This window comes from Colobus angolensis, unplaced genomic scaffold (assembly GCF_000951035.1).
Source record: "Colobus angolensis palliatus isolate OR3802 unplaced genomic scaffold, Cang.pa_1.0 Scaffold86, whole genome shotgun sequence".
NCBI classification, from domain to species: Eukaryota; Metazoa; Chordata; class Mammalia; order Primates; family Cercopithecidae; genus Colobus; species Colobus angolensis.
Genome location: NW_012122487.1, coordinates 7,303,952 through 7,322,970, shown reverse-complemented (window position 1 = coordinate 7,322,970; position 19,019 = coordinate 7,303,952). Strand labels below are relative to the sequence as shown.

At 36.4% G+C, this 19,019-nt stretch overlaps 1 protein-coding gene across 1 annotated transcript in view; it reads left to right on the top strand.

Moving 5' to 3' along the window:
- The window catches only part of CCDC171 (coiled-coil domain containing 171), a 404,099-nt gene that overhangs the window by 70,903 nt on the left and 314,177 nt on the right, over positions 1–19,019 (top strand). The window lies entirely within an intron of this gene.

Here is a 19,019-nt window from a genome sequence, read left to right as displayed (position 1 = left end):
ACTTTGCTGAAGTTGCTTATCAGCTTAAGGAGATTTTGGGCTGAGACGATGGGGTTTTCTAAATATACAATCATGTCATCTGCCAACAGTGACAATTTGACTTCCTCTTTTCCCTAATTGAATACCCTTTATTTCTTTCTCCTGCCTGATTGCCCTGGCCAGAACTTCCAACACTAGGTTGAACAGGAGTGGTGAGAGAGGGCATCCCTGTCTTGTGCCAGTTTTCAAAGGGAATGCTTCCAGTTTCTGCCCACTCGGTATGATATTGGTTGTGGGTTTGTCATAAATAGCTCTTATTATTTTGAGATACGTCCCATCCATACCTAGTTTATTGAGAGTTTTTAGCATGAAGCGCTATTGAATTTTGTCGAAGGCCTTTTCTGCATCTCTTGAGATAATCATGTGGTTTTGTCTTTGGTTCTGTTTATATGATGGATTACGTTTATTGATTTGTGTATGTTGAGCCAGCCTTGCATCCCAGGGATGAAGCCAACTTGATCATGCTGGATAAGCTTTTTGATGTGCTGCTGGATTCGTTTGCCAGTATTTTATTGAGGATTTTTGCATCTATAGATAGATAGATAGATAGGAGGAGATTATTAAGGGAACTGGTTTGTGCGGTTATGGAGGCTAAAACCCATAACAGGCCATCTGTAAGCTGGAGACTCTAGGATGCCAGTAGCATGGCTGAGTTCAAGTCTGAAAAACTCAGAACCAGGGGAGCCAATGGTGTAATTTTCAGCCTGAGGCAGAAGGCTTGAGAACCTTGGGTGCCACTGGTATAAGACCTGGAGCCTCAAGGACAGAGATCCTTGAGTCTGATGTCCAAGGGCAGGAGGAGGAAGGTGTCTGCGCTCCAGGGGAGTGAGTGGGGAGAGAGGTGAGGAAAGAGGGAGAGAGAGAGGAGGAGAGAGAGGAAGCGGTGAGAAGATAGAGGGGGAGAGAGAGTGAGAGAAAATTATTTTCTCTCCTTTTTTGTTCTATCCAGGCCCCCAGCCAGTTGGATGGTGCTTGCCTATGGTGAGGGCAGATCTTCCCTACTAAGTTCACTGGTGCAGACACCAATCTTCTCTGGAAACACCCCTCACAGATACACTCACAAGTAATGGAAAGAGTGCCTTACCAGTGCTTTAGGTATTCCTTAATCTAGTGAGATTGATACCTAAAATTAACTGTTGTTGCAGACTTTTAATGAAATTGAATTGAAAAGCCAGGAGTAGGATTGTAGATATTATATAACAATTTAACATATTAAGGTATCTTTTTAAATTAGTAAGGAGAGGAAATATTATTCCAGTGACCTAGAGGGCCCCCGCCGCCTGCCCCCTCCAGTTGTCCTGCCTTTCTGGACTGAGCCAGTGTACATTTTACATGTATTGATTGATGTCTTATGTCTCCCTAAAATATATAAAACCAAGCTGTAGCCTGACACATACATGACACATGTTCTCAGGATCTCCTGGGGCTATCACAGGCCATTGGTCACTCATATTTGGCTTAGAATAAATCTCTTCAAATATTTTACAAAGTTTGACTGTTTTTGTTTTTGTTGACAGTATTAGGGTAGATGTAATTGGGCTGAATAGAGATTTTTAAGTTGAAAGTCATTTTCTCTTGGAATTTGAAGGCCTTGCGTCTATTTTCTTCTGTTGTTACTGTAAGGCCTGATGCTATTCTGGTTTGTATTCTTTGTTTGTGACCCTTTTCTCACTCTCTTCCTCTCCAAAAATGCTCTTGATCCTTTTTTTTAGAATATATTTTCATTTTGGAAAACTTTAAATGTATGTAAAAGTAGACAGAATAATATAATGAACCTAATATCCATGACCAGCTTCAACAATGATCAATTTATGAACAATTATGATTTCCGGAAATAAAGGTTCCTTTATTTAAAGTTACATTATCAATATCACACATAAATTGTTTAATGATAATTACTGAATATAGTCAAATATCCAGACATTATTCAAATTTTAAATTATCTCATAAATGGCATAAATATTATGTATGTTTGCAGTTTGATTCTGCATCTCAGTTAGGTCTACATGTCTATATGTCTTTTAGTCTCTTTCAATCTACAAGTTCTCCATCTATGTCTTTTCTTTTTTCCTTGTAGTATGTTTTTGAACACATCAAATTATTTGTGCTACAGAGTTATCACTGGTTGTAAAATTTCAGAACATCAGAGATAAGAATGTTCCTTAGAATGGATCTTTTTTACTCAGTGTGCAGGACACGCGTTGGCCGTTTTAGCCAGGAAACTCAGTGTCCTTCATGTTCAGGAATTCTCTTGTGTTATTTCTTCACCATATCCTCCTCAGTCTTTTTTTCTGTTCTTTGTTTCTGAGACTTTGATTATTCAAGTGTTAGACCACTGAATTGATATTTTACTCTTTTCTTAACTTTTTCCTTCCTCTTTGTCTTTTTGTTGTTGTTGATGTTTCCTGGGAGATTTGTTTGACTTCACTTTCTAATCTTCTAATTGAATATTTCCTTTTTTCTTTTTAGTTTCTAAGAGCTTGTTCTCTCTACCATTTTTGTACTATCCTGTTCCTATATTATGACTGCAGCGTTCGTTTATTCAGTAAATATTTATTGGAGTGGTGGGCACATTTCTGGGCCATAGAGGTGTAGCAGAGAACAAAGAAAAGCCTCTTTCTTCTTTTTTTTTTTTTTGAGACAGAGTCTCGCTTTGTCACCCAGGCTGGCATGCAGTGGCGATCTCGGCTCACTGTGACCTCCAGTTCAAGTGATTTTCCTGCTTTAGCCTCCTGAGTAGGTGGAATTACAGGCGTGTGCCACCACGCCTGGCTAATTTTTTGTATTTTTAGTAGGGATGGGGTTTTGCCATGTTGCCCAGGCTGGTCTTGAACTCCTGGCCTCTAGTGATGAGCCTGCCTTGGTCCCCAAAGTGGTGGGATTACAGACGTGAGCCACTGCACCCAGCCGAAAGCATCTTCCTTCTCGAAGCTGACATTCCAGTCAAGAGGAATCGTGTATTAAATAGAACAATGTGTAGTGTGTTAGTTGGTGATAATTCTGTAAAGAATAATAAAGCCGTCCAGGGGAGTTAATGAGTTATAGGGTAGGATGGTTACCTGTTTGTATTGTTAGTCATGGAAGGCTAACTTGATAAGGTGGCATTTGAGCTGAGACCTGAAGGAAGGAAGGGATTGAGCTGTATGGATATCCCAAGGAACAGCATTCTAGGTAGAAGGAATAGAAAGTGCAAGACCATGGGTTGCAAGTATACTTTTAATATTTGAGGAACAGCAAGTAGGCCTTTGTGATTGGAATAGAATGAGCAAGAGAGAGACTAGTAGGATGTATAGAATGGTAGACAGATCGTGCAGAATTTGGAAGGTCTTTTGTAGTTCATTGTAAGAACTCTGGTTTTTGTCTGAGAAAGCTTTTGGAAACTTTCGAGCAGAGGAGTGGTATGCCTTTTCTCATTTATGTTTTAAAAGCATTATTCTGGACACTCTTTGGATAATAGATTATAAAAGACAGTTTTGGAGATTATTAAAATAATCTAGTTGACAGATTATAGTGTTTTAGACAAGGTAGTAGTAGAGGAGGGTCTGTCTTGCAAAAATATATCCAAATTTGAACATCTCCTCCACTACTACCTTGTAGTAGATGATGTAGTAGAGATGGTCTAATTTGGATATATTTTTGCAAGATAGAACTCACAGAAATTGCTGATTAATTGGACCTGAATTATGAGAGAAAAAGAGGGAGTAAAGGATAATGCCAAAGGTTTTGGCTTGAGCAGACAAGAGAATGGCATTTCCATTTACTGAACTCGTCAATAATACAAGTGGAGTAAGTTTGGGAGAGGTCAGGAGTTTGGTTTTAGATATGTTAAATTTGACATTCCTTTTAGACATTAAAGAGGAGATGGTATTTCTTTTATTTCTACAAAGAGACATCTGCTAGTTTCAGGTTTGATGGTTATAAAATGGAAGAAGGAAATGGAGGAAGAATCTGGTTATCATGCTGTTTAGTATGCAGATATACCCCTGGTTTCGGTCTGGCGCACCCCTCTTCCTCTCTCTTCATGTGTATTTCTTTGTTCAGCTTCTGGTTCAGATTTATGTTCTTCAGGTAATAAACCTTTGTGTGAGGACTAGGGTAGGGTATTTGTTTGGCTACTTGGGGTAAGGGTGGATGCCTTGAGCTCTAACTTCTTACAGCGATGAGTGAAAAAAAAACTTTATTGAGATGTAATTTGCAAATTATAAATTTGTCCATTTAAAGTGTACAATTCTGTGGTTTTCAGTGTATTCACAGCATTGTGCAACCATCACCATAATCAATTTTGGAACATTTTCATCACCCAATAAGAAACTCTACTCATTAGCCATCACTTTCCTATTCCCCTTTCTTCTCAGCCCTAAGCAACCACTACTTTCTGTCTTTATAGATTTGCCTATTCTAGACATTCCTTACAAGTGGAACTATAATATATGGTCTTTTGTGACTGACTTCTTTCACTTAGCATAATGTTTTCAAGGTTTATCCATGTTGCAGCATGTATTAGTGCTTCATTCTTTTTTATGCCTGAATGATATTCTGTTGTGTAACATGTAATATATATTTTGTGTCTCTGTCCATCAGTTGATGGACATTTGTGTTTGTATTTGTCAGGGTTCTCTGAAGGGACAGAACTAATAGTATATATGTATATGTATATGTGAAGGGGAGTTTGTTAGGAGAAGCGACTTACATGATCACAAGGTGAAGTCCCACAATAGGCCGTCTGCATGTTGAGGAGCAAGGAAGTCAGTCCAAGTCTCAAAATCTCAAAAGTAGGTAAGCCAGCAGTGCAGCCTTCAGTCTGTGGTTGAAGGCCTGAGAGCCCCTTTTTATCATTTTATGTGCTTATTAGCCATTCATAGATCTTCTTTGGAGAAATAGCTATTTAGACCCTTGTCCTTTTTAAAAATGGATTATTTGTACTGTATATATGTAAATCATGGTGTACGTCCAAGAGTCTAAAAATTGAATAACTTGGAGTCTGATGTTCCAGGGCAGGAAGCATCCAGCACGGAGAAAGATGAAGGCTGGAACACTCAGCAAGTCTCCTTGTTCCACTTTCTTCGGCCTGCTTTATTCTAGCCATGCTGTTGTATAATATATTAGCTGATTAGATGGTGCCCACCCAGACTGAGGGTGGGTCTGCCTCTCCCACTCCACTGACTCAAATGTTAATTTCCTTTGGCAACACCTTCACAGACACACCTAGGAGCATTACTTTACATCCTTCACTCCAATCAAGTTGACACTCAGTATTAACCATCACAATGTTGTTTCCACTTTTTCAGCCATAATGAATAATGCCACCATGAACATTCATGTACAGGTTTTTGTGTGGATATGTTTTCAGTTGTCTTTATTATATATCTAGGAGAGGAATTGCTGGGTCACATGGTAACTATATGGTTAACATTTTGAGGAACTGTCAGGTTGTTTTGTACAGTGGCAGCACCATTTTACATTCTCACCAGCAGTATAAGGGTTCTAGTTTCTCTAGATCCTCATCAACAGCTGTTATTGTCATTCTTTTAAATTATAACCACTGTAGTAGGTGTGAAATGGTACCTCATTGTGGTTTTGATTTGCATTTCTCGGATGATTGATGATGTTGAATATCATTTTTTGTGCTTATTAGCCATTGATGTATCTTCTTTGGAGAAATAGCTAGTTAGACCCTTGTCCTTTTAAAAAATGGATTATTTGCACTGTATATATATAAGATGCTAACAATGGAGGAAACTGGATGTGGAGTATGTAGATGGACTTAACAACAGAAATGCCAAATATGCACTTGGCAAAGATAAAATTCCTCATACTCTAACCACACATGGTTTATTTTTTACAAGATTACAGAAGGAATAAAAATATGAAATTATATTTGAAATAATATTTTAACTTATTTTTTTCTTGTGCTGACCATCTTTTTAGGCCAGTAAATTCAGGATTTCATTATATTTTATATCATTTTTAATACTGTGGTTTGCAGATGGCTTACTAAAAAAGGATGAGGGGGCAGGAGCTGTGACTCATGCCTGTAATCCCAGCACTTTGGGAGACAAAGGTGGGCAGATCACTTGAGACCAGGAGTTCAAGACCAGCCTGGGCAACATGGTGAAACATCATCCCTACAAAAAATAGGAAACTTAGCCAAACGTGGTGGAGTGTGCCTGTAGTCCCAGCTCCTTGGGGGGCTGAGGTGGGAGGATTACTTGAACCTGGGGAAGTTGAGGCTGCAGTGAGCTGTGATCGTGCTACTGTACTCTAGCCTGGGCAAGAAAGTGAGACCCTGCCTCAAAAACAAACAAACAAAAATTAGGATAGAGTTAATGTTCTGAATATTAGAATTTAAAAGATCACTTAGAAGTCACTTAAGGATGCTAGAAAATTCTATCATCACTAAAAACATTTTATTTATTGTGTTATAGTTGTGAGGCTGTACTATGAAATAACGACTTTTTTGTTGGTAGGGTTCTTGGTAAGGCAATTTTGACTCACTTAAGAAAATATCGGCTGGGCGTGGTGGCTTATGCATGCAATCCCAGCACTTTGGGAGGCTGAGGTGGGTTTATCATTTGAGGTCAGGAGTTTGAGACCAGCCTGGCCAACATGGTGAAACCCCATCTCTATTAAAAATACAAAAATTAGCCAGGTGTGGTGGCACTCGCCTGTAATCCCAGCTGCTCTGGAGTCTGAGGCAGGAAAATCGCTTGAACCTGGCAGGTGGAGGCTTCTCTGAGCCGAGATTGTGCCTCTGCACTCCAGCCTGGGTGACAGAGCAAGACTCTATCTCAAAAAGAAAACAAAACAAAAAACAATAAAACACACACAAAATAGAAAATATCTAATACCTAAACTTTAAGGTGTGGTTGTGCACAACCCAGTATTGACTTTTTTTCTGTAAAATACTTAATTTCCTCAATATCTGTTTTTATTGGTTGATGTTATAGGTATAATATTGTTTTAGACAAGTTTTATTTTTATCTATTTTTTTTTATTCACTGCTGTGTAAATACTTTTGATAATACCAGGTCTCTGCTTTTGGAGAACTTGAAACTTTGAAGGTAGTCTAGATAGTCTTTATTTTTCTTCTATTTATAAGAATTTTACAAGTGGAGAGATTTAGTCTTCTAACTTACCTATGATTTCTCATATTTAGATTCTTTTTAAAAACTTTGCTTTATATTATACATTATACGTTGTATATTAGTTAGTATATTTTATATTGGCTGTTTGACCACATAGTGACATAATGAACAAGAAGTTACATTTCTGGAGAGCATTTTGTGTTAGTTTTACACTCAATTACGGAGACAGTCACTACCAGTATACTAAGTACTTAAGTAATTGTCAGTGGTATTTTTAAAAGAATTAAGCTAAGATGGGATAATAACAATAAAGAGGAAATTTGTTAAAATTTTAATTTAATAAAGTACATTATTTAATATCAGCAATATCAAACTAAAGCAACTAATAAAATAGACATTTAGCCTAATGAATGTTTTTAATTCTAGTGAAGCTTTTTAATATTTGCATTTCTTGAAAGGTGATATTTTTATGTGCCTGAGCCAAAGAAGTTTTTGTATGTATGAAACATATATATAAAATAATTTAAAAATCTTACAAGGTTTATATCACTGTGTCTTAATCATCTTAACATGGATCAATGCTTTCTTAGATTAAAAAAAAGCAAACTCCCAATCCAATTTTATAAATGCAGTACTGGATACCATAGAATCAAGGGAAAAGTGAACTGGAAAAAGAAATATCCATGGCTTTTATAAACCTCTTTACAACTAGGGGAGTTTATTATCATGGGAAATAAGCTTAACTCAATAAGAAAAGAGAAAAGAGAAGATGCAAACCTAATTCTGAGGGAACTGAAGAATCTTCTGAAGATTATGGTAGAGAGAGAACAGTCTTTGCAAATAAATTCTGAATTGCTTCTGTCAGTCATATTCTATATTACAGTAACATAAAAAAGGGCAGAAGTAGCATCTTTCTCTAAATGTGTACTACCTTCAAGTGAAAAAGGAAAAGAAAATTGTATTTTACCTTTCGTAATTGTTGATAAAAACCACCTTGTATGATTTATCTTTTTAAAGCCATCATGTGTTTGTAGGAATCATTTTCAAAGGTCCATTTGCGTAGATTACTGACTATAAAATAGGGAAATGATGAAATCACCTGTGTTATGCAGTCATAGGTATTGCACATTTAAGTGCAGCATTTTATGTTCATAATAAAATTTAAGATTGGAACTTCAGTTAAAAATCTGGTAAATACTAAAGTTTTTGTTGCCCTAAAAGGTAGAGATAATTTTTAAAGATGGTAAATTAGTTTATTATCATGTTACTCAGAATTTGCAAACACAAATTCTGTTCCTGATATTTATTTTTATTATCTGTGGGTTTTTTGATTATACCTAAAAGTAATAAAATTTTTTCTTCATTAAACTCTTTTATAATATGAGTGGTATACTTCATTTCTTGCTGAATAAAAAAATTATGGGGTTCTCCAGTTTATTTCTGTTGTCAGCCTATTGCCCCCATATATCCCTTCTGAAACCGTTAAGACTCTGTTACCATCCTCAGTGACTTTAACTTTGAATTTTCTGCCATCAGAACTGCATAGTTAACCACGATCAAGATGACTGGCACAGAGAGCCCTGAATCTTTCTGTGTTCTGTGCTTTATATAAGCCTGTTTATGTAAAGTAATCTAGGGGATTCTGGAAAACAAGTGTGTTTTAGCCATTAATAAAACAGTTACAGATGAATTGTAGTTCAGAGAAGTAAGTAGAAGGAATATCCTTTAATGACAAATCAATTTTTGTCTACAACACAGGTCTTTTGCTTACTTATAACGGAAATGCTTATAGATGTGTCAGGACCCATTTTGGCCTTTGGGCCAAAGACCTAGTATGGCATCTGGCATATAGTAATTTCTCTATAAATGTTCCATTCTGCTTTTTAGTTGACCTCTATAGTAAAATAAGTATCAATGAGATCATCATGAAAACCTATTCATTTGTTTTTAATAATCTTTTAAGTGTTTTTATGCAGTCGCATTTGTTTAATGGGATTGAATATAAATGTAAAATCTTTGGACTTCTGTGAGGGTAGAATTAAGTAGATAGGAGCCTGACCAATTCACTTCCAAGACCAATTGGACTTCCTTCCTGTTCTCTTTTACATTGTAGTTCCCATGTTCTGAGTCACAAAGCAGCATTAATTTTGCCTCTGAGTTGTTTTTCTAATGTACTGTGCTGGCCACATGGAAAGTAGGAGAGCTACTTAAAACAAACACCGCCTTCAAATTAGAATGCCTTATTAAGATTTAAAATATTATGTATCATACGAGGCCTCTTTTGTAGAGTTTATCATGTTATTGTAAAAGTCAAATGAGAAAATACGCGAGACCTCTTTGAAAACTGTAGCATATTAATATTTAACTCTAGGCATAATCTCCTCAGTGACATTGATGTAAATACACTCTCTCATGTAGAAGTGACATTAGAAATATAAATGCTTACATTTACATATAAAAGCCAACATTGAAGGTCAGACTAATTGAATAATATTACTGCTTCATAAGATGTTAGATTACAACAAAGATGATAAATAGTAAAGGGCCTATAGACAGTTCTTGATTATGACCCTTCATTGTATGACTCTAGTGATTAAGTGATATGATATTGTAATGCCTGTTTTACAAATGTTTATCAAATACTTGGAGACTGTGACCCTTTGAGGCATCTTTTTTGGTAATAAAAATCCTTTGAGACTTTCTGTTTAAGGGTTCAAAAGATAGTATTAACAAGTATACCCCCCTTCCCTGCCCAGGTAAAGAGTAAGTGTTATAGTTAAATATTAACATGCATGTAATAAAATATTAACAGCTATTAAAATGTAACAAAATAAAATATACTTAGCATTAAAATAAACATTATAGAAGTAATCAGTCTATGATGATTCAGTCCCTTGGAATCATCTTTTTGTATGTGGATTATTACTGTATTTATTACTTATGAAAACATCTATTAATGGGAATTACTAGGTGATAAGATGTGGAAAAATAATCATGTTCTATTTACACAAGTTATTGATATGTTTGGGGCAAACTTTGTGCAGCTAATTAGGAAACTGTAATATATAACACACTCCTGAGGAAATCATTAACTAGTGTGTACTCGTGATAATTCATCCCTTTTTTCTTGATGTCTGTTTTAGTGGACTAAATTTCATATCTAAGTTTTTCTGCTTGACTGATTATTTTAAGTTCATCAAATCCTCTAAGCTGGATGTATTTGGGGTTAAAAGAATGTAGTAGAAACTGTTTTGTTTACTCAGTCTTTCAGCAGATTTATTGTACATATATGTTTTCATAACTTGTGAAACTTTTGGAAGAGGCCCATGGAAGCCATAGAACCAAATGTGATGTGGAGAACAGCTGGGTATGTTTGGTTAATTCTGCTGCTGAATTGGAGTCTTCAGCTCATGCCTGGTTTATAATAAAGTAACATGTATCAAACAGTTGGATAGGAGACATTCTTCTCTATATTGCCCTCTTCAAACACTGAGAACTCACTTTTCTTAAGTGTACTAGATGATCTAATTGGGCTTAATATGATTTAGTGAGAGATAGATTACACCAAAAAGAGGTTGATTAACGCCTAGTATTTACTAAAATAAAAATCTCTTGGCAGTACATAGCTGTAGGAAAGGACATGGCAATCAGCTTATAAATGACAAAATATGTGATAATTTTGTGTTACGTACAGAACTGTTGTTTGGTGAGGCGTGGTGGCTCACGCCTGTAATCCCAGCACTTTGGGAGGCCACAGTGGGCGGATCACTTGAGGTCAAGAGTTTGAGATCAGCCTGGCCAACATGGTGAAACCCTATCTCTACCAAAAATACAAAAAGTAGCTGGGCATGGTGGTGTGTGTGCTTGTAGTCCCAGCTACTCAGGAGGCTGAGGCAGGAGAATCTCTTGAAACCAGAAGGCGGAGGTTGCAGTGAGCCGAGATTGCACCACTGCACTCCAGCCTGGGTGACAGAGTGAGACTGTGTCTCAAAAAAAAAAAAAAACAACAAAAAACAGGACTGTTGTTCATAGTGTACAGTACATAGTACAGTGTAATACTTGTGTTATAGGCAAACATGTATATAGTTAAATTAACCTGTAGTATAAATATATATACATATATATATATGCATTTTAACCAGAATTTTATTCTACTTTCTGCCCTTTCTTTGTTGATTACATTAGGATTGAATGCCTGTGAAACAGTTTATGAATGTTACACTAGTTCTCTTAGGTGGTATTGGAAAAAATTATTTTGAGCAGCATGTTGATGTTCCTCTAGCACCCTCTGCTGGATTTGAGAATTAATTCATTGGACTAGAAGATTAAAAAAAATTATTAAGAAGCTTAAATTTAATTATGTCTATCAACAAACCCCTCTTGGAAAGAGTTTGTTTAAAGATTTGAAGATTTTTTGCTGTCCTTACTGAGTAATTGATAGTTACAGTAATAATAAGCATCTTATAATTTTCTGATATTTCATTTAAAGTGAGAAGTTGTGAAAATAACTACGTTATCTCCCGTTGATTATTTCACCCCCCTGTGTTTTGTTCTAAGCGGGAAAAACAGAACATCTTCTTGATTTTTGGAGTGAAAACCAGATCATTAATTAACTAATTAATATATATACAAGAAGTGAAAACTTGAATTGTTGATTCATTACAGAATCACTGAATATTCTGCATTTTAACAAAATATATGACTATCATTTTGATAGAGAAACATATATGCTTTTTGGAATCTGAGAAAATATTTTAACATTGTTATCCTGGTTTCTTTTCTCTCTGTGTCCTTTACTTGCTTTATAAAAAAATTTTATTTCCATAGGTTTTTGGGAAACAGGTGGTGTTTGGTTACATGAGTAAGTTCTTTAGTGGTGGTTTGTGAGTTTTGTTCCTTTACTAGCTTTTAAAATCATTTATTCTCAATCCTATGGGCTATTTCCTTGTGACAGGCTGGAGTTTTTTCTGACTTACAGAAACTAAAATGAGTATACTGGGTACTGAGAAAACTGACTTCAGTTCTTTAAGGGCAAGAACTTTATCCTGTGGAGTGTAAGTTTTTTTAAAGAAAAAATTAGCATTGGGCCCCCCTAGGATGATGCTCATTCTGGTGTGGGCTAAACATAAGAATTTCTCTGCTACAGTATGCGTCATGCTTTATACCTACAACCTCTGGGGGACCCTTGTTCTAAGGATTTAGAACATTCTCAGCATTTAGAAATAACTTTTTTTCCACAATGAGAATGAGAAGCTTAAGTTGGGTAGCTGTCCCTTCTGGACATTCCAGTCAGGGATTCTTTATTTTTAAATTAAGATACAGTTCACATATCATAAAACTCACCCTTTAAAAGTATACAATTCAATACTTTTAATATATTCACTACACTGTGCAACTATTACCACTATCTAATTCCAGAGCATTTTCATCACCCCACTAAGAAACTTCATATTCATTAGCAGTTACTGCCCTTTCCGTCTCTCCTTCTCCCCTATCCTCCTGCAACCACTTAATATACTTTTTGTCTCTGGATTTGCTTCTTTTGGACTGTTCTTATAAATGAAATCATACAGGATGTGGTCTTTTGTATTTGACTTCTTTTACTCTTTTATATATGTCTTCAAGGTTAATCCATGGTATCACATTTATTGGTACTTCATTCCATTTTCTTGCTGGATAATATTCCATTGTATGGATTCACAACATCTTGTTTGTTCATTCATCGGTTGATGGACATTTGGGTGCATTCCACCTTTGGCTATTCTGAAAAATGCTGCTATAAACTTTTGTGCATAATTTTTTGAACCTGTTTTCATTTCTCTTGGGTAAATATATGGGACTGGAATTGCTGGGTCATATGGTAACTCTATGTTTAATTTTTTTGAGCAGCTGCCAAGCTGTTTTCCACAGCAGCCAAACCATTTTACATTTGTATGAGTAATATATGAGGTTTCCAGTTTTTCCAATATTTTTCCAATATTTTCTGTTATTTAAATTATAGCTATCTAGTGGGTGTGAAGGTATCTCTTCGTGTTTTTAATTTTCATTTCCCCAATGACTAATAGTGTTGAGCATCATTTCATGTAGTTATTGGTCATTTACATATCTTTTTTAGACAAACATCTAAGTCCTGTACTCATATTTTGAGTTGTCTTTTTATCGTATGAGTTCTTTTTTTATTCTGTATACTAGACCGTGCTCAGATATATGATTTGTAAGTATTTTTTCCCATTCTTTAGGTTATCTTTTCATTTTCCTAATAAAGTTCTTCGATACACGTAAGTTTTTTGTCTTTTAGTTTTAATTTTATATTGTTACATAAAATTTATACATATTTATGGGGTTCATGTGATATTTTGTTATGTGCATAGAATGAAATTATCAAGTCAATAGTTAGGCTGTCCATCATCTTGAACATTGATTATTTCTATGTGTTGGAAATATTTCAAGATCTCTCTTCCAGCTATTTTGAAGTATACAATACATTGTTGTTAACTATAGTCACCCTACTCTGCTATCGAACATTAGAATTTATTCCTTCTGTCTAATTGTATGTTTGTACCCATTAGTCAATCTCGCTGCCCTGCCACCCACACCCCGACACCCTTTCCAGCCTCTGATAACTATCCTATCATTCTACTCTCTACCTCCTTGAGATTAACTTTTAAAATTTTATATATATATATGTATATATATATTTTTGAGACGAAGTCTCACTCTGTCACCCAGGCTGGAGTGCAGTGGCACAATCTCCACTCACTGCGACTTCTGCCTCCCAGGTTCAAGTGATTCTCCTGCCTCAGCCTCCTGAGTAGCTGGGATTACAGGTGCCCGCCACGGCGCCCAGCTAATTTTTGTATTTTTAGTAGAGACGGGGTTTCACCATATTGGCCATCCTGGTCTTGAACTCCTGACCTCAGGTGATCCACCTGACTTGGCCTCCCAAAGTGCTGGGATTACAGGCGTGAGCCACCGCACCTGGCCTATACTTTTTTTTTTTTTTTTAATAGAGATGGGGTCTCACTTTTTTATAGAGATTTTGCTCAGACTGGTCTTGAACTCCTGAGCTCAAGCAATCCTCTCACCTCAACCTTCCAAAGTGCTAGGATTACAGGCATGAGCTACCATGCCCAGCCGAGATTAACTTTTTTAACTCTCACATATGAGTGAGAACATGTGGTATTTGTCTTTCTGTACCTGGCTTATTTTACTTAACATAATGACCTCTAGTTCCATTCATATTGCTACATATGACAGGATTTCATTCTTTTTTTCATGGCCAACTAGTATTCCATTGTGTGTATATATAACCCACTTTCCTAATTCATTTGTTGATTGACACATAAGTTGATTCCATATCTTTGCTATTGTGAATAGTGTTGTGATAAGTTTTTAATTTTATTTATTTGTTTGTTTGTTTGTTTGTTTGTTTATGCGTGCTTGTGCTTTTGCTATCTAAGAATCCATTGCCAAATCTAAGGTCATGAAGGTTTTTGGGTTTTTTTTGAGACAGGGTCTTGCTTTGTTGCCCAGGCTGGAGTGCAGTGGCATGATCTCAGCTCACTGAAGTCTCAACCTCCTGGACCCAAGCCTTCCTTTCCTCTTTAGCCTCCCAAGTAGCTGGGACCATAAGTGCCCCTCACTACACCCGGCTAATTTTGTTTATTTTTTTGTAGAGACAAGGTTTCACTATGTTGCCTAGACTATGAAGATTTACCCCTATGTTTTCTTTTAAGAGTTTTATGGTTTTTAGCTCATATGTTTAGGTCATTGATCCATTTAGAATTTATTTTTGTATATGATATGAGGTATGGGATCCAAATTTATTCTTTTGCCTATGTATATCTAATTGTCTCAACATTATTTAATGAAAAGAATCTTTTCCATTGAGTGGTCATGGCACCATTGTCAAAAATAAATTGACCACCCAATCATGAGTTTATTTCTGGACTGTCAGTTCCTTTCAGTGGATCTATATGAATCTATATGTCTATCCTTTTGCTGGTACCACATTGTTTTGATTATTGTAGCTTTTTTTTTTTTTTGAGACAGTCTGGCTCTGTTACTCAGGTTGAAGTACAGTGGCTCAATCTTTGCTTACTGCAACCTTTGCCTCCCAGGCTCAAGCCATTCTCTCACCTTTAGCCTCCCTTGTAGCTGGGACTGTAGGTGGCCAACACCACACTTGGCTAATTTTTGTTTTTTCTTTTTGTTATGATAGAGATAGGGTTTCACCATGTTGCCTAGGCTGGTCTTGAACTCCTGGGCTCAAACTGTCTGCCGGCCTCGGCCTCCCAAAGCACTGGGATTATAGGCATGAGCCACCATGCTCGACTGATCACTGTAGCTTTGTAGTGAGATTTGCATTTATGACATATGTCTTCCATCTTTATTCTTTTTTTTCAAGATTGTCATGTTAACGTTTTGAGAAGTCTTTAGTAAGGAAAATTGTTTGGTTTTAATCTTGTGTTTCTCACATGCTTCTGATGATGAAATTGCTTTTTTATATAATAGCTAACAACATCCTGTGGGACTGGTATTCTGTGGAAACATTTTTTGAGAAGGGTGGGAGAAAAGTGACTATGCGGGGAATATTTTATTTGCGTTATCATGTCAGCAATATAGATAGGAATAGATTGAGTTAAACTCCCCCTTCCCATTTACTTTTTCTGTTTAGTCATGAAATAATTCGTTCTAATGTTGTTTTGTTGTCATTGTCAAAATATATACTTATAAATTTTTAGACAGGGTCTCGTTCCTGTTGCCTAGGTTGGAGTGCAGTGGCACGATGACAGCTCACTGTAGCCTTGACTTCCTGGGCTCAAGAGATCCTCCCACCTCAGCCTCCCAAGTAGGTGGGACTACAGGTGCGCACCTGGCTAGTTTTTGTATTTTTTTTTTGTAGAGTTGGGGCTTCATCATGTTGCCCAGGCTGGCCTGGGGCTCCTGGGCTCAAGTGATCTGCCCGAGTTGGCCTTCCGAAGTGCAGGGATTACAAGTGTGAGCCACTGTGCCTGGCCTAATTTTGTTAATTGGGTGAATAATGATACCATTGCCATACTTCCCCCTTAACCTTAATAATTTTACTTTTGTTGTTTAAAAAATGTTTCTCAATATGGAAAATTTCACACATACATGAAAGTAGAAAGAATATTACAATGAACCCCCATGTGCCTATCATTTAGCTTCAACAGTTATCAGCTTATGACCAATCTTATTTTATGAACACCAACCCCCACCCCTAACTCCCGGGTTGATTATTTTAAACCATGTCTAGACATTATATAGTTTCATCCCTGAACACTTTAGTATGTATTTTTTAAAAGATAAGGGTTTCTTTTATTTATTAATTAAAAGAATTTATTTAGTTAATTTTTTTTGTAGACATGGGGTCTTTCTCTGTTGCCCAGGCTGGTCTCAAACTCTTGGCCCCAAGCAGTCCTCAGCTTCCCAAAGTGATGGGGGCCACTGTGCCTGGCCCAAAGATAGGGGTTTAAAAAAATACTAATCATTATCACACCTAAAAAAGTAATAATAATTCCTTAGTTACATCAGCTATCCAAATGTCCTCATTTACTGGTTTTCAGGGTGTTTTGAGTCTTCAGATAAAACTGTGAATATTTACTAGTTTCATCTTTCAGTAGAATGCCTGTTATTTTTAAATACTCGAGTAGTGTAAGTTATAAATGTCAGATTTTACTCAATTTTATCCTTTGGATTTAAATTATCTTGAGACCCAAAAGGATCATAGTTGGATTTATTGCTTTCTGTAAAAAAAAAAAAACAAAAACTATTTTCTAGTATAATGGCTCATTAAGAAATATTTTTAATAGGTTGTAGAATCTAAATAAAGCAAATAGTTCATTGTAAAAGAATATTTTGTGTCGTGTTTGCAAAACACAGAGTGATTATATCCCAAAGCAGGATTATTCCATGACTGTGAAGACTGTCAGAACTAGGTGCATCTACAAAGGCCTCTAGAGAAGAAGGGATGTTTGTGTTTATGCTCTGCATGATGATAATCATTATGGGAATTATTTGCCCAGAAAGCGGTATAGTCATTTCTTAGTTATTCATAGACTGCTTGATTAGTTTGTGGATTATTCAGTTTTTATTTATACTTCTTTTCATTGTTATCCATACCATCTTTGTCTGTAAACAAAAAGAAATGGTGAGAGAGAAGGAAAATCAGATTAATCAAGTTGAACATTTAAAAAAACTTGGCTTAGGCTAAATGGTTTTGTTAATATAATAAATACTAATTTATTTTTTTCCCACATTTCATTAGGAAGGGAAAGCAAATTAGTAATGCCTTTCTCTGTCCCCATTGAACTACCCCATTGACAGACAGGACTCTAGGCATGACTTTTCTTTGCTACCGTTATCTTGAGACATGCTGGGTGTTCCCGTAGTTTTATTTTTCTGACCCCAATAGATTCTTGGTCATGACCAATTCTCTCTTTGGGACTAGTAATCCGCTACTTCCCAGGGTTGCATTTTCTCAACAGAAATTGTGTTCAAAAATAAAGATCTTGACTTCTGCTCTGGCCAGAAACTGACTCTTGTCTGAAAAACTGATAAATTAGACTTCATCATATGGAAACTTTTGCTTTGCAAGTGATACTGTTAAGAGAATGAAAAGACAGGACGTAGACTGGGAGAAAATATTTGAAAATCATATATCTAACAAAGGACACGTTTTCAGATTGTATAATGAACTTTTAAAGCTCAGTAATATGAAAATAAACAGCCCAATTAAAAAATGGTGAAAATATTTGAACATATACTTCATCAAAGAAGATACACAGTTGGCAAATAGGTACATGAAAAGATGCTCAGTGTCATTAGTCACTGGGGAAATGCAAAGTAAAACTAAAATGAGGTAACTACTACATGCCTATTTGATTGTCCGTAAAACCTCAAGAAACCAAAAACAAAAAATGATCATGCCAAGTGTTGGTGAGGATGTGGAACAAAGGAAAATTTCATATATTGCTGTTAGGAATGTAGGTTGGCACCGTCACTTTGGAAAACAGTGTGGTAGTTTCTTAAAATATTCAATATGGCTGGGTGCGGTGGCTCATGCCTGTAATCCCAGCACTTTGGGAGGCCGAGGCGGGTGGATCATGAGGTCAGGAGATTGAGACCATCCTGGCTAACACGGTGAAATCCCATCTCTACTAAAAATACAGAAGATTAGCCGGGCGTGGTGGCGGGTGCCTGTAGTCCCAGCTACTCAGCAGGCTGAGGAAGGAGAATGGTGTGAACCTGGGAGGCAGAGCTTGCAGTGAGCCTAGATGGCCCCATGCCACTACACTCCAGCCTGGAGTGACAGAGCGAGACTCGTCTCAAAAAAAAGAAGAGAAAAAAAAAATTCAATATGCACCTATTATTTGACCCATTCATTCCATTCTTCATTGTTTACCCCAGAGAAATGAAAGTGTATGTCTTTACAAAGTCTTGCTCGCAAATGCTCATAGTAGTTTTACTTGTAATTGCCTAAACTGGAAACAAGTCAAATGTCCATCAGTAGGTGAACAGATAAACCAGTTGTGGTCTAGTAACAAAATGGAACAATGTTTAACAATGAAAATGAATGAACTGTTGATGCATGCAAGCACATGGATAGGTGTCAAAATAATTATGTAAGGGGAAAGAAGCCCGGCAATAGAAAGCATAATATATGATTCAGTTTATATACAACTCCAGAAAATACAAACTGCTCTATAGTGACAAAAAGCAGATTCGTGATTACTGGGGTATGTGGTGGGGTGGTGAGGGCTGGAGGAAGGCATTACCAAGAGACATAAGGTATCTTTTAAGAGTGATGGAAATGTTTCCTATATTGATTGTGGCAGTGATTTAATGAGTGTGTACGTGTTGGTGTGTGTGTGC